A 16,070-nucleotide genomic window follows, 5' to 3' on the forward strand; every position below is an offset into this window, starting at 1 on the left:
GGATTTTGCCTTGTTTACAGCTGTTGCCCACTCAGCCAGCACCAGGGGTGCCAGCTTGAATAAAATATTGGGGGTGGGGACCCAAGTAAGCCCCACCCTGCACAATCAATCACATGATGCAGGGCATGGACAGGATTTGAATGGCAATTCCCATCAACTTTGCAGGGGCCTAACGCAGGTGGCGCGAATCGAAAGGTTGGCGGTTCAATTCCCCACAACGGGGTGAGCTCCCATTGCTCGGTCCCAGCTCCTGCCAACCTAGCAGAAAGCACATCAAAGTGCAAGTAGATAAATAGGTACAGCTCCGGCAGGAAGGTAAACGGCGGGATGAGCTCCCATTGCTCGGTCCCAGCTCCTGCCAACCTAGCAGTTCAAAAGCACATCAAAGTGCAAGTAGATAAATAGGTACAGCTCCGACAGGAAGGTAAACGGCATTTCTGTGCGTTGCTCTGGTTTCGCCAGAACGGCTTAGTCATGCTGGCCACATGACCCAGAAAAACTCTGCAGACAAACGTCAGCTCCCTTGGCCAGTAAAGCGAGATGAGCGCCGCAACCCGAGTCATTCGTGACTGGACTTACTGTCAGGGGTCCTTTACCTTTACCTCCCTCACATATTTTTTTTGGTGTATATATTCTTTGCCCCAGTGACTTTAAACTTTCAATGCCCTTTCACCCAGTTTAGAGAGATCCTTCTGGAGTGCCTCACTATAATTTGGTGAATTTGGCCAGCTGCATGCTTCCAGGTCAAATATGAATACATTAAAAGGCACCAATCCCAGTACAGATCACTATGGATCTTCCATACACCCACCATGAGAACTATCCCATATGAATTGGTTGCCGCAGCCACTCTGGGCAGCTTCCAACATACAGTCATACCTTGAGTTGAATGTGCTTTGGGTTGAGCGCGTTCGAGCTGCGCTCCGCGGCAACCCGGAAGTAACAGAGTGCGTTACTTCCGGGTTTTACCACTTGCACATGTGCAGATGCTCAAAATGACATCATGCGCAGAAGCGGCAAAAAGCGGCACGTGCGTGTGCAGACGTGCCGTCACTAGTTACGTTTGCTTCTAGATGCAAACGGGGCTCCGGAACGGATCCCCTTCGTATCCAGAGGTACCACTGTATATAAAAACATAATAAAACATTTTTTTAAAAATTCCCTCTATAGGGCTGCCTTCAGATGTCTTCTGAATGTTGTAGAGTTACTTATCTCCTTGGCTCGAGGGTCACATAACTCCATAGCCTTCAACATTTCTCTGATGAAAATAGGGACGTCCTAAGGGAAAGTGGGACATTCCAGGATCAGATGAGAAACCAGGATGGCTTCTGTAAATCTGGGACTGTCCCTGGAAAATAGGGATACCTGGAGGGTCTGGAATTGTTTGGTTTGTGGTCCGGGGCACAGAGCCAGGAGCAAAAGCTGCCTATTAATCTAAAGCAGCCTTCCACTATCTGGTGGCAACCAGGTATTGTGGTCTACAACTCCCATCATCCATTCCCCATCGGCCATAATGGCTGGGGCTGAGGAATCCAACAACATCTGAAGGGAGACCAGAGTGGGGAAGGTTGAGCTAAAGTGTCCTCCTTAAAAAACAACAACAGAGAAGGGGGGAATAGGGTTTGCCTCTTGCTTTTCGGCCAGTGGCCAGGGACGTTGCTTGTTTCCTTCCCCCGCTGTGATCAGTTGGTATCCCTGGTTCAAGGCAGCAAGCAGTGCTCAGAAAGTTTGCTTAGGAGAGCCATTGAAAGTCACGGGCCTAGGAAATTCCACCTAAACTGAGGGCATAAGGGCCAAACAAACGACGCCACGCTGACCATCTGCTCCAAGCAACAGCACCGTCAAAAGTGTCAGAATCGGGCGAGGCGATAAAAGGCCCTGCTTGCTCGGTTGCAGATGCTGCTGTTTAGTTATGCCTGGCTATGCTCTCAGCTTTCTCCACAGCCCCTATCCCATTTATGGTAATTTGCCATCTGCCAGCCTGGCAAAATCCACGGGGAGGGTGACCACCATAGGACCCAGAACTCGACTCTGGCAAGTGAGAAGCAACCCCATTCACTGGAGACGGGGTGGGGTGGGGGGACAGACGGACACCCAGCAGTTCAAAACTGCTAAAGAAGATCTGTGGCAGAGGAACTATGACATCACTACAATTACTTGAACTCAGTGAGACTTATTCTAAACTGCTTGGAGAGGGTTTTCTCTTTTTTTACAGTCTAGTGGTGTACAGTGGTACCTTGGGTTACGTACGCTTCAGGTTACAGACTCCGCTAACCCAGAAATAGTACCTCGGGTTAAGAACTTTGCTTCAGGATGAGAACAGAAATCGTGCTCTGGCGATGTGGCGGCAGCAGGAGGCCCCATTAGCTAAAGTGGTGCTTCAGGTTAAGAACAGTTTCAGGTTAAGAATGGACCTCCGGAACAAATTAAGTACTTAACCAAAGGTACCACTATATACATTTTATGAAATAAAATAAACTATAGCATGGGTACCCAAACTTTCTTCTCCCCTTCCATGGACCCCTTGAAAATTGTGGAGGGTCTTGTCGGAACATTTCATTCATTCATTCATTCATTCATTCATTCATTCATTCATTCACATTTATCCTGTTGCAGCCATCGTGATGCCCAGTGCTAGATTATGTGTAGTTTTTATTGCATTTCATTGCTTCTTTTATTTCTTATTGTATTTTCTGGTGCTACAATTTGAATTCCATAGAACAGAGCTTTCCAGACTTGTGTGTCACGACACATTCATGTTTTGGCTGCAGTGTGTGGGTTGTGTCGTGCAAACGCTCCCCCCCCCACTCCCCCTGGGGCTGGAAAGGGGTTCATTTAACTTCCAGTTTGTTAGTAAAACTGCATTACTGCGTTGCAAAACGATGCAGGTCTAAAAAGTGTGTCACCAGTGTGAAATGTTTTGGGAAGCTCTGCCACAGAATTTGAATGCCACAGAATTTCCCTCTTTTTGTGACCAACTGCAGTGGTTGGAGGCAGTAATGCTTCTGAAAACCAGTTGTTGTTGGAGGATGGATGGCGGCTAACAGACTGAGGTTGAATCCTGACAAGACAGAAGTACTGTTTTGGGGGGACAGGAGGTGGGTGGTTGTGGAGGACTCTCTGGTCATGAATGGGGTAACTGTGCCCCTGAAGGACCAGGTGCGCAGCCTGGGAGTCATTTTGAACTCGCAACTGTCCATGGAAGCACAGGTCAATTCTGTGTCCAGGGCAGCTGTTTACCAGCTCCATCTGGTACGCAGGCTGAGACCCTACCTGCCTTGCCAGAGTGGTGCATGCTCTAGTTATCTCTTGCTTGGACTACTGCAATGCGCTCTATGTGGGGCTACCTTTGAAGGTGACGCGGAAACTACAACAAATCCTGAATGCGGCAGCTAGACTGGTGGCTGGCAGCAGCCACCGAGACCACATAACACTGGTCTTGAAAGACCTACATTGGTTCCCAGTACGTTTCCAAGCACAATTCAAAATGTTCAAATGTTCACAATTCAAAACTGACCTTTAAAGCCCTAAACGGCCTCGGTCCAGTATACCTGAAGGAGCGTCTCCACCCCATCGTTCTGCCCAGACACTGAGGTCCAACGCCGAGGTTCCTTTGCTGCGAGAAGCAAGGTTACAGGGAACCAGGCAGAAGGCCTTGTCGGTAGTGGCACCCGCCCTGTGGAACGCCCTCCCACCAGATGTCAAAGAGAAAAACAACTACCAGACTTTTAGAAGACATCTGAAGGCAGCCCTGTTTAGGGAAGCTTTTAATGTTTGACCGACTATTGTATTTTAATATTTTGTTGGAAGCCGCCCAGAGTGGCTGAGGAAACCCAGCCAGATGGGTGGGGTATAAATAATAAATTGTTGTTGTTGTGTGTTATGTACTGAGTTGAATAGGATCCAAAAGGCAGCAGTCTGATTGGTCCTAGAACAATAGGATTCAGAATGCAGCAGTCTGATTGGTTCTAGAACAATGCAGCAGTATGATTGGTTGGCAGGAACCACCCAATCATGCTCCAGATAGAAGTGAATCCACAACCTGATTGGCTTACAGTAGAATTCTGGAATTAGCCAATCATGTGCAGCCCATTGTGTAAATAATGTATATAAAGCAGATACTTTGAGGGGACTTTCATTCATCCCTCCTCACCACTATGAGCTGAATAAAGAGCATGAAATCACTTTGCGACTCTGAGTATATTTCACAAACATTCTGGGGGAACTTCCCTTCCTCCTCACCACTATGAGCTGAATGTTGTTGTTTGTTGTTTAGTCGTTTAGTCGTGTCCGACTCTTCGTTACCCCATGGACCAGAGAACGCCAGGCACCTCTGTCCTCCACTGCCTCCCGCAGTTTGGTCAAACTCATGCTGGTAACCTCAAAAACACTATGAGCTGAATAAAGAGCATGAAATCCACTCTCGACTCAGAGTATATTTCATTGTTGTTAAAATTTGTATACCTCCCTACACTGGAAGATCTCAGGACAGTTCACAACATAGAACCACAAGAGGGGAGAGGGATATTGTGCTTGGGTCCTCCTTGAAGGTTTCCCACAGGCATCTGGATGTCATCTATGGGAAGTAGACACTGAACTAGATGGGCTACTGGCCTGATCAAGGAGACACTTTTTACATTCTTATTTTTTAAAAAACAAGACAAAACTACAATTGAAAATCAATATGAGCAACCCAAAGCAACAACATACTATGGCATTACTGAGATAATACAGAAACTACAGTAATTCAATATTCCTGCAATCGGAGACAAGAACTTCAAAATGCTTTCCATAAAATGAGCTTTTACTGGTAAGTCCGAAATCATTGAGTTAAGTGCCATTCAGCTGAGTGCATTGATTTTCCCCCCCTCTCCTCCCTCCTCTCTCCTTGCCTTGCCTTTAATGGCTTCCATTTACTATTTACTGAAAGAAAGCAGAGAGTATAGCAGAGATGATCAGGCACAGGAAAGCCCAAGGAAGGGGTCTCTAAGGGGTGGGAGGGGAAAACTGCATTCCGGGAAGCAGCCAGCAATCTAATACGACTTCTCCGGATGCATCAACTTCCTCCGCCTGATTCCAAACACCTCTGCCTCCTTCCTTCATGCCTTCACCATTCTGCTAGGCCAAGCTAGGAAGAGGCACTGCAGCTGATTTAAAAGATCAGATCAAAACATCACTCTCAATCTCTCTCTTTTTAAAGTCCACTTCTGAAATTCTGTTGCGTTCCCACAACACAATGGGGTCCACCAGTGGTCCTGCAATGTGAAGTTTCTGAGGTGCCCAACAGCCACATTCAGGGTTCCTGAGAAATGTTAGCATTTGTATTGTATTTGCATTGTAAATTCATTTCACAAAGAATAAATGGTATTGAGGAAAGGAGGCAGGCTATTCTGTTAGTTGATTGTTTGACTGGGAACGTGAGAGCGTGGTGACTTCAAGCAGACAGATTAATAACTTAGGCACTGCTATGAAGGAGTTTTGAAAACAAAAATGGACTAAACCCTCTCTTGGGCTCAAGGGAAGAAACAAAGTGTGTGTGGTGTGTGTGTGTGTGTGTGTGTGTGTGTGAGAGAGAGAGAGAGAGAGAGAGAGAGAGAGAGAGAGAGAGAGAGAGAGTTCTTCAACTCTTGCAACCTGCCAAGTAAATATTTCTCTTCAAGTCTTGTGTAAGGCACCTATTTTATCACAAATAGCTAACAGTATTTCCCACAGTCACTGGTACCCAGAGTGCAGCCATTGCAGTTTTTATGGTGCCATTCAAAGAGGAACAGGGGGCCTCTCACAGAGAGGCCTTCAGTGAGAACTCTGTTGTTGATGGTAAAGGTAAAGGAACCCCTGACCATTAGGTCCAGTCACAGACGACTCTGGGGTTGCAGTGCTCATCTCTCTTTATTGACTGAGGGAGCAGGCGTAAAGTTTTTGGGTCATGTGGCCAGCATGACTATTTGTCTAGAAAAAAGAAACTCACCATGAACACCTCCCTCATTCTCTTGGAATGACAATGGTGCCCATCTGACAGGTGCCGGAACTGAGTTCCGGCAAGTTCCGGCATGGGGGGGGGGGAGCGCTGGATGAGAGAAAGTTGGAAACTCCAAAATGGGGAGGCGTTTTGTATTGGTGCTCAATTCACAATGCAGCCAAGCACCACGAGCTGGACAAATTTATATTTCTAGTCAATTAAATATGGACTTTAGTGGCATCACTAGCAAGAGCCCGTAGCGCTTTTTGCTTATCTTTAAAATGCTCTAACTCTGAGGTAGCCAATCTGGTGCCCCTTAGAAGCTGCCATCATCTCCGACCAATCCCCATGCTGACTGGGGCTGATGGGAGTTGTAGTCCAACATCTCAAGGGCACTACATAGATACATAAACAGGAGCCATGTTGACTGCTCCTGCTCTAGTCCCTTTACCCCCAGCCCAAGAGTACAACCTCCATTTCCTGTTCTATCCTTGCTGATGAGCTTTGCTTCTCCAACATTGCAAGGCGTGCATCAAAAAGACAGAAGTACTTAGCACAACACTCAAGTTATTAGGATCAGCTGACAGCCCCAGAATATACATCATGCACAACAGTAAAACTTGAAAGCCTTGTTATCTCCTCATTCACTTGCCAGATCCAGGAGGGTCCATCAACTAATCTGGTGCTTCAGCAGATGACATGGATCACCCCTGCTCTGAAAAATTCCCAGAGCTGCACTAACCTGTATTCCATTACAGGAAAAATAATAATTTTTATCCCAGTGGCCAGTTCTGTCCTCCATCCAAGTTGGCCTCCCAAGGAGCAGCAGATTGAGGACTCTTGACTATTACTGCTTTGTACTTTGTGCCACTGCTGCCGATTTAAAACCACAACATCAACAAGAAACAAAGTGCATTGCAGTATTTTCTACATGGGGAGCTTTCTCCAGCAAGGGTGCCCATGTCAGGTGGCAAAATAATTTGTGACTTGTTGTTGCAAAGTCTTCCAGCTGGTTTCGTTCACATCAGCAACCATAATTTGTGAACAGCGAGGTGGTAAAAGACCTGAATCAGCTTAATGCACTATAAGTAGGACATTGTCATGACAACAAGATGCTGAAGGTTTGCTACTATTTATGTATGGGTTTTGTTTTCCTGCTGAACCTTGATACAAATAGATTTAGAAACATATTGTTAGGAACACGTTCTCCCCACCCCCCATCCCTCAACCCCCCTCAATTCATTTTTAAAAATGTATTTAAAAACATATGGATGCATAGATGCTTAAATAAGCTTGCGGAAGTTTGCAAACATTGCCACCAAGATAGCTAATGAGCTGCAATTCAAGCTAACGGCACAGAAACAAAAAGGTCTAGGTTCTAGATTTATGCCTAGGTGTGCTAGGATATTAATGTGGGTTTTTTTTTGGTGTAGGTTCTTAGGTTACCAGGAGTTCCCCAACTAGACTTCTTGGCCTTTTGTTGCATTGTCAATGCAAATAAGGAATTACAAGGTGGACTTTTCTGAAGGTGAAAAATGGCTCACACCGTATAGAGCCTCAAGTAATCTGGACAGAGGAATTTATGACATCAGAGGAAATTATGACAAAGACATGGACTTCAGGGGGTGGTCCGAAATCCAGGTCTTTTGTGCTGTGGGTTGTTTTTTTTGCCAGTTCTTCCGCCCTCCCCGCCTTTTAAAACAAAAACCAAAAACCTTTTTTTGCTTTTCCTTCAAGTACCTTTCTCACTTCATCTGATCAATTTAATATGGCAGCTGGCTGGGAGGGAGTCTCATCCTGGCTGAGTTGCAAACCGCTGGCAGTATAGAAGCCCTGGACAGTAGATGGGGAAGCACACAGCATAGTGCTATATCTCTCTGGTCTCAGGTTGCCAAGCTCGCCAAGGGGAGCTCTGGTGAAGGAGCAACGACAATGGGCCGTCTGCAGAGTCGCTTTCAAGTTGTTTCTGCACCAGCTCTGCATTCTCTGATTCTAGTTGGGTGTCGCAGTCCGGTCTACGGGCAATCAAAGTCTTGGCTGAGGATGTCGGGACAGGGGGCAAGATGGCAGGGTGGGAGCAGGAATGAGAGTCCAGAAGCTGAAGGTCAGGAAGCAGGGAGTCACGAAGTCAAGGGTCCGAGGATCAGGACGCAAGGAGTCAAACGCAGCAAGGCAGGAAACGTGTTGCTGTGGCAAAGAGCCAAAGGGAAATGCTGACCTTATATCCCTTCTCGGCTCTTGCCACCAGGTGCAGTGAGTTACCAAGCGGCCTCACCTGTGCAGCCACACCTTGCCATACAAACCTAGGAAGGCCCCAGTCCTGCAAAGCCCTACTGGTCACAGGGCTTGGCTCCTGCACGCACTCCTGACATTGGGGATGTCAGGACAGAACACTCCATGAAGAAGGGGGGGGGGGCGACATGTGCTTTAATACACCCCTCCCCCACAACGTGGTGCCCTCCAGAGTTTTGGATTCTCTCTCCCATCACCCCTGGCCATTGGCCACCCTTGCTGTCTGGGGCTGGTGACAGCGCTAGTCTAAAACCCCTGGAGGAAACCTACAGTAAGGGGAAATAACTGCAGTTGTCTTCCATGTCTTCAGCCTTCCCCTATGTCAGGGAGGGGAGACCTGGTGCCCTCTGGACAACACACTGAATGACAATGCCCATCCTGTCTGATCATTGGCCATGCTGGGGTTGAAGTCCAACAGTATGTGGGATGCCACTGGCCCCTCACCCTTGGCTATTGTGCTTTTGTCTGCCCTGTGCTGCTCTAACACTCTGGGTCTCCCAGTAACAGCAACAAGAAGCAGCTGCTAAGAGCGTACAGTAGCAATCTAAGATGAACCTGCCGGATCAGGCCAAATATCACCAGACATGCCCACACCGTATGTTTCAGCTAGGCAATTCCAACATTACACCTCCAGAATCTAAGAACGTAAGAAGAGCCTGCTGGATTAGTCTAATGGCCATCTAGTCCAGCATCCTGTTCTCACAGTGGCCAACCAGATGCCTGTAGCAAACCCATAAGCAGGACCCAAGAACAACAGCTTTTTCGCCGGCTGTGGTTTCCAGCAACAGGTATTCAGAAGCATAGCTGCCTTCGACCGTGGAGGCAGAGCAGAGCCATCGTTGTCTATACCACGCTCAGGGGAGACACTCGGTCCCACATGGCCACATGCAGGCCATGTCCTCTGACTCAACGTGAACACTTACACCTTGCCTGGCGTCACTGTGCACAGTGGTGTAGCATGGGTTGCCAGAGTCCAGAGCCACGTGTGTGGGAGGGAGGGAAATGGACGGAGTACGCATACACATTCAACTGCCTAACGGATTCCGCATCACCCAGGAGATTGCAGCCACCGAGATAAGAAAAGAAGAAGAGTTGATCTGTTGTCTGAAGAGGTCAGTTCCTGGTTCACATGGAGAAGCTGTTTTAATGGAGCCAAAGCGATGGAAGTGATGGATTTTGTGCCCGGGGCAACTGCCCCTGTGGCCCACCTCACACTCCTCCACTGGCTGTGCGTACTGTGTGCATGGAGGCGATGCAGAGGTGTGTGCTGTGGATTCTGATTCAGACTGTAATCGTGGCACTGTGATTTGTAGCCGGGAATGAAGAGCATGGAAGACACAGGATGTAAGCAAAACATTTTCTCCTGATCAGCATGTTATTAACCTGTAGAGAACACTGGAAGAGTATCATCAAAGGCAAATTGCTCTTTTTATGAATGAGAATTGCTGACTCACTCAAAAAAAAAAGTGGGGCAGGGAAAAGGAAATTATACAACTCCCTTCTGAACATTAGCTGGAAAAAATGTGTATTTCGGTGTTGACATGAGCTTTAGGAATACAGTACTAAGTCACAGAACCTTTGAAATTGCAGTGACGCTGAGGCTGCTTTGACACAACTCAGCATCCTTCTAAGGGAGCTTTAGATCAGGGATGGGGAACTAGTGGATCTCCAGCTGTTGGACTTAAACTCCCATCATCCCTCACCATCAGACATGCAGGCTGGGGTTGATGGAAGTCCAGCAAAATATTGTTGTTGTTGTTTAGTCATTTAGTCGTGTCCGACTCTTCCACTGCCTCCCACAGCTTGGTCAAACTCATGTTGGTAGCTTCGAGAACACTGTCCAACCATCTCGTCCTCTGTTGTCCCCTTCTCCTTGTGCCCTCAATCTTTCCCAACATCAGGGTCTTTTCCAGGGAGTCTTCTCTTCTCACGAGGTGGCCAAAGTATTGGAGCCTCAGCTTCAGGATCTGTCCTTCCAGTGAGCACTCAGGGCTGATTTCCTTCAGAATGGAGAGGTCTGATCTTCTTGCAGTCCATGGGACTCTCAAGAGTCTCCTCCAGCACCATAATTCAAAAGCATCAATTCTTCAGCAATCAGCCTTCTTTATGGTCCAGCTCTCACTTCCATACATCACTCCTGGGAAAACCATAGCTTTAACTATACGGACCTTTGTTGGCAAGGTGATGTCTCTGCTTTTTAAGATGCTGTCTAGGTTTGTCACTGCTTTTCTCCCAAGAAGCAGGCGTCTTTTAATTTCATGGCTGCTGTCACCATCTGCAGTGATCATGGAGCCCAAGAAAGTAAAATCTCTCACTGCCTCCATTTCTTCCCCTTCTATTTGCCAGGAGGTGCAAGTTCGCCATCATTGCTTTAGTGGCTCCCAAAGTGGGTGGCACTGCCTGCTTTGGGGCAGCAGGTGGGAGGTGAGATGACCTAGTCAGATGCTAAGAGACAGAGGTACAGCGGGTGTGTGTGTGTGCTGGAAATGACTCCATCCACTTTTGCTTCTGTTCCCACCCACCACTGGCATGCAGACCCTGTAGGAGGGAATGCAGATGTTGGCCTGGAAAAAGTTCCCCGCTCTTGTCTTAACTGAGAAACAAATACAACCATTCAACAAATAAGCTGCTTGAAGCGTTGGGTGAGCAAAGGCCTTTAGTGTCAGAGTGAGCCAGCCAGTAAACCACACACAGTTCAAAACTGGAGTTAACTATTTATTATCAAAAACACTATCTACACAGACTTGGCTGAGGGTCAGGCCTAATGAGGGCAGCAGCTCATTCCCCATGGGTCTTACACCATGAAAGCAGTTGTCGAGACTAAAGGTCCTTGCCTCCCCGCAGCCATCTGTGTCTTCTCCTCTCTAGGGCCTTTCCCAAACAATCGGAGCCTGAGTCTGAATGCAACCTGTCTTTGCTCCTCTCCTGGTTCTGCGAGCCCAAGGGGGAGGGGATCCTGTCGCAGCAGGAGGGGAAGAAACCCACGAGTCTTCACCAGCCTGTCTCATCTCTGCCTCTTGACCTCCCTCCCCTCCCTCCCCTGCTTCAGCTTCTGCCTCTGATTCTGGACTTCTGTCTGCCACAGACTCCCCCAGCTCACTAAGTCCTGTTGCTTCTTCAGCATCCGACACCTTCTCCTCCCAGTCTTCTCCCTCTGAACACTCATTGTTCTCCCACCACCACTCCCTGGCTCCGAGCCTTCTTCCCTTGGTAGTTCCCCAGCTGGTTCCTCCCTCTATTCCTCTGTGTTCAACCAGCCAATGTCACTTAGGATTGAATAATCACACTTCTGCCTTTGAAGAGAGACCTGTGTAATGTGGAAGGAGTCTTAGGTAGGGCTGGGAATGTCCTGTAGCTGAAACCATGAGGAGCTGTTGCCAGTGTAGACAAGGCTGAACTAGATGAACCATTGCTCAGACTCAACAGAAGGTGGTCTTGCAGCTACCGGCTCAGTAGGGCTCAAATGACCTCAAGCGGCCACAGGCATACCTACTACCTGCCCCTGCAAAGCACTTGACCCTGGGCTTTGTCTTTCACATCTCAGCAACTTGTCACTCATAGACTTCTTCCAAAATTACTCAACTGACTGTCCACTCCCTGGGTTGACTACCAGCCTGGTTGAGCAGGGGCAAAAGTCTGTACTTGGTGGCTGGCAGGCCGGACAGTACGATGCACTGCACAATGGCTGAGGACATTCACTTATCCCTGACGTAAGGCTGGAGTAAAAAAAGAGAACCACACACTCTGAATCATCTTAAATAAGAGGTTGCCATCTAGCGGAAAGATGAACAAAGGACACTTGGTCTGGAAAAAGAAGAACAAGAAGTCGAGCTCTGCTGGACTACCCCAAAGACTCATCTAGTCCAGAATCATGTTCTCATGGTCACCAACTAGATGCCACTGCAAAGCCCTTGAGCAGGAACCATGTACGGCAGAACTTTCCCTACTGATTCCAAGTGACTGGTGTTTGGAGGCACACAGCCTCTGATAGGGGAGAGAGAACGTAGCTCCTGTTCCTAACCGTCATGTTATTGTCCATGAATGTGCCTCATCTAGAGCCATCTACGGAGCAGCTCCTTGGTGCATTTATTTTTCTTTTGGATATCTGGAGAGGAAAGGCCACAATTGCCTAGTTTGCTTTCACATGTCTATGGACAGACCTGGGATCTTCTGCAATGGATTTTCCAACAGTTTCTCATTTGTAAATATCAAAACTATAATAAACTAGATATAAATTAAACAATGTATTTGTGAGCTGCCTAGAGATCTCCTCATATGGGGCAGATGTAGATAGATAGCATAGGAGCCAATTCCTAGGGGACAAGGTCCCTTCGGCTATCCCAATAAAATACTGGGGGGCAGCTCCCCAAATTTAATGTTAATTGCCATTCAAATGGTGTGTATGTACTGTGTCTTATGATTGATTATGTGGGGTGGGGCTTACCTGCCCCCCTATTTTATTCAAGTTGGTACCCCTAATAGATAACAACAACAACAACAATAAAGAAAACAAATATCAGGGTTTCAAGCTGCCCATTTTTTCCAGTAACAGATTTCCAGAAGTAGGCCTTGCTAGACCAGTTCTCTTGTGAGAAAAGATCAGAGGTTTTTGTGTGCCTTACATAATATATTTATTTGCACAACCTTCCAAGCGGAGACCTTTATCCCAGTTAGTATTTGTACTGAATCTGAATTGATTTTATGTGGGTGGTGTTGAGAAATCTATCTTATGTCTATGTGCAGTTGTTACTTGTATGGTTTTTGCTGTATTGTAAACCACTTTGGGATGCCTTGTGTAAAGTGATTCATAAATATAAATAAATATATGTTATAATATTAATAATATACCAGTTGAGCAAGGCATGGGATACTAGTCTTGGAAGAAGAATCACCTTCCCATCTGGCAGTCATTTGTTGCTTGTATGACAGGCCAACCACAGGGAAGGCAATCCTGATGAAATATGGCTTTATTTGGTATTAATAACATTGGTTTTGTACTCTTTCTGCATTGAGTCACGTTTCCTGTTGTAACGTCTAATTCATTGTGGGCCTGTTGAGAATGTACTTTATGTATTGCGTTGTTTATTTCTGATTTTCTGATTTACCTTTTTGTAAATCCCTTCGAGGGTTCCCCCACCACCATCAAGTGGTATACATATTTATCAAACAAACATTTTATGAGTTAATGGCTGTGAAACCTGGTTTGTTTGGTCCTCCCCCTTTTCCTTTATTTCTTTTAAAATTTATTTTACTTCATATTCCTTACTGGATTGTTATTTTAACTTCCTATTGAATATATATATTTAATAAGCTTTTCCTTTATCTTCTTTGACATAATAAGCTTTTCCATTATCTTTTTCTAAACACCAGTGCTTAACTAAAAAAAATTAATTATAAAAACGGTCTGTGGGGGAAACATGTCGTTTTTTTAAAATGGAGATTGTGGGGTTTTTTGCCTTTAAAGTTCTTTCATTATTTCAAACAAAGAAGATAAAACAGTTTACAATGAATCAAAACGCTACAATTCAGCTCCTAGATGCACTTGACTAGAAAGTCCGCTTGGGGGAGGCAAAACACTCTTCTTCTTCTTCTTTTTATGCAACAGTTCTGATGGAAAAAAGGAAACTGGAAATTAAAAATCTATGGGAATTAAAATCTCCCTGCAAGGCACATCTAACTGCTTGTTGGAGCAGTAGTCATAAAAGCTTCAAGCACTACCGATTTGGGTGGGAAAAGAGTCTGCTGCCAGCTGGCAGAAGTTCTTAAATAGTTTTATATAAGGAGGGAAATTCACAGAGACATGCTGTCCGGTAATAAGGCGGAGGAGGGCTTGAAGGCTCCAAATCTTCAGTTGTCTGACAACTCTTGCCAAATCAAGCAGTTGATGCAGAGCCTAAGAGGTACTGTAGTTTAGAAGTCATTTGGAACATCTATGGAACAAGGGCAAAGTCCCTTGTAGTTGAGGGCTTTGCCATTCTGAATATTTATTAAGATTTTTAGTAATAATACAATAAAAAGAAAAGAAAAAAATAACAAACATACAAAAATAAAAATAATTAAGAACACGCAGATTTCCCATAGCTAATTTTCATTAAGCTTGTTTCCCGGACCTCCTCGTATCTCCCTTTTTTGTATTCCAATTCAGATTGTTAGTTCAGCAAATCCTTACCATTAAATTTTTACCTGTTTCTAACCCTTTTTTTCATATTCTCTTACAGCATTACAGCTGGAAACCACTTAATTTCTATCCAACATCATTCTAACATTCATTAATTTTACAATATTTTTGTAGATAGTCTTTAAATTTCTTCCAATCTTCTTCCACCGACTCTTCTCTCTGGTCTCGGATTCTGCCAGTCATTTCTGCCAATCCCATATAGTCCATCACCTGAGGGCTTTGCCATTCTGCAGACTGACACCTTTGGCTTTGAGGAGAATCAAAAGCTGGGCTGGATGAATCCCAAGCCGGAATTAAGATTGCTGGAAGAAATATCAACAACTTCAGATATGCAGATGACACAACCTTGATGGCAGAAAGTGAGGAGGAATTAAAGAACCTCTTAATGAGGGTGAAAGAAGAGAGCGCAAAATATGGTCTGAAGCTCAACATCAAAAAAACAAAGATCATGGCCACTGGGCCCATCACCTCCTCGTAAACAGAAGGGGAAGAAATGGAGGCAGTGAGGGATTTTACTTTCTTGGGCTCCATGATCACTGCAGATGGTGACAGCAGCCACAAAATTAAAAGACGCCTGCTTCTTGGGAGAAAAGCTATGACAAACCTAGACAGCATCTTAAAAAGCAGAGACATCACCTTGCCAACAAAGGTCCATATAGTTAAAGCTATGGTTTTCCCAGTAGTGATGTATGGAAGTGAGAGCAGGACCATAAAGAAGGCTGATCGCTGAAGAATTGATGCTTTTGAATTATGGTGCTGGAGGAGACTCTTGAGAGTTCCATGGACTGCAAGAAGATCAAACCTATCCATTCTGAAGGAAATCAGCCCTGAGTGCTCACTGGAAGGACAGATCCTGAAGCTGAGGCTCCAATACTTTGGCCACCTCATGAGAAGAGAAGACTCCCTGGAAAAGACCCTGATGCTGGGAAAGATGGAGGGCACAAGGAGAAGGGGACGACAGAGGACGAGATGGTTGGACAGTGTTCTCAAAGCTACCAGCATGAGGCAGTGGAAGACAGGAGTGCCTGGCGTGCTGTGGTCCAGGGGGTCGCGAAGAGTCAGACACGACTAAACAACAAAGGTTGGCATCCATCTGTCATGGGAGGCAATTGAAGATTGCACCCTTCAAGGATGAAGTCAAACTGTTGGAGAGTTATGGCATCTGCTAACAAGCTGACTATTGGTCTTTTCTCCCTTGTTCCCCCCTTTTCTCCCTTCCCCCTTTTTTCTTCAATATATTTGCATTAAAAAAATCAATATTAAATAATTAAGAATCCACATCTAAACGGTAGGCCCTAAAACCAGGGACATGAGGCTCTTTGACGCACAAACATGTCATTAGGTGCTCCTGGTGTGGATCAGCCTCTTTGCCAACCTGGTGCCCACCAGCTGTTGGGATCTGTGGTCCAAAACAGCTGGAGGGCTGATAGATCTCAGGTGGCACAGATTACTGTCTACCTTTCCATCCTGTCATTAAACAGAGCACGGAGGTCTCCAAGGTCGGTCCAGAGGAAAAGCAATTTTGGTGCCCTCTGTGAACAATGCGGATCTTATGGGAAAGTTGGGGAGGCTGCCAAGCTCAAGTGATATCCTGGCACCTGTTGTGAGAACCATCAGCTTAGCCTTGCCTTGCTGGAATGC

Source organism: Podarcis melisellensis, assembly GCF_964234715.1.
Source record: "Podarcis melisellensis genome assembly, chromosome: 3".
Classification (NCBI taxonomy): Eukaryota; Metazoa; Chordata; class Lepidosauria; order Squamata; family Lacertidae; genus Podarcis; species Podarcis melisellensis.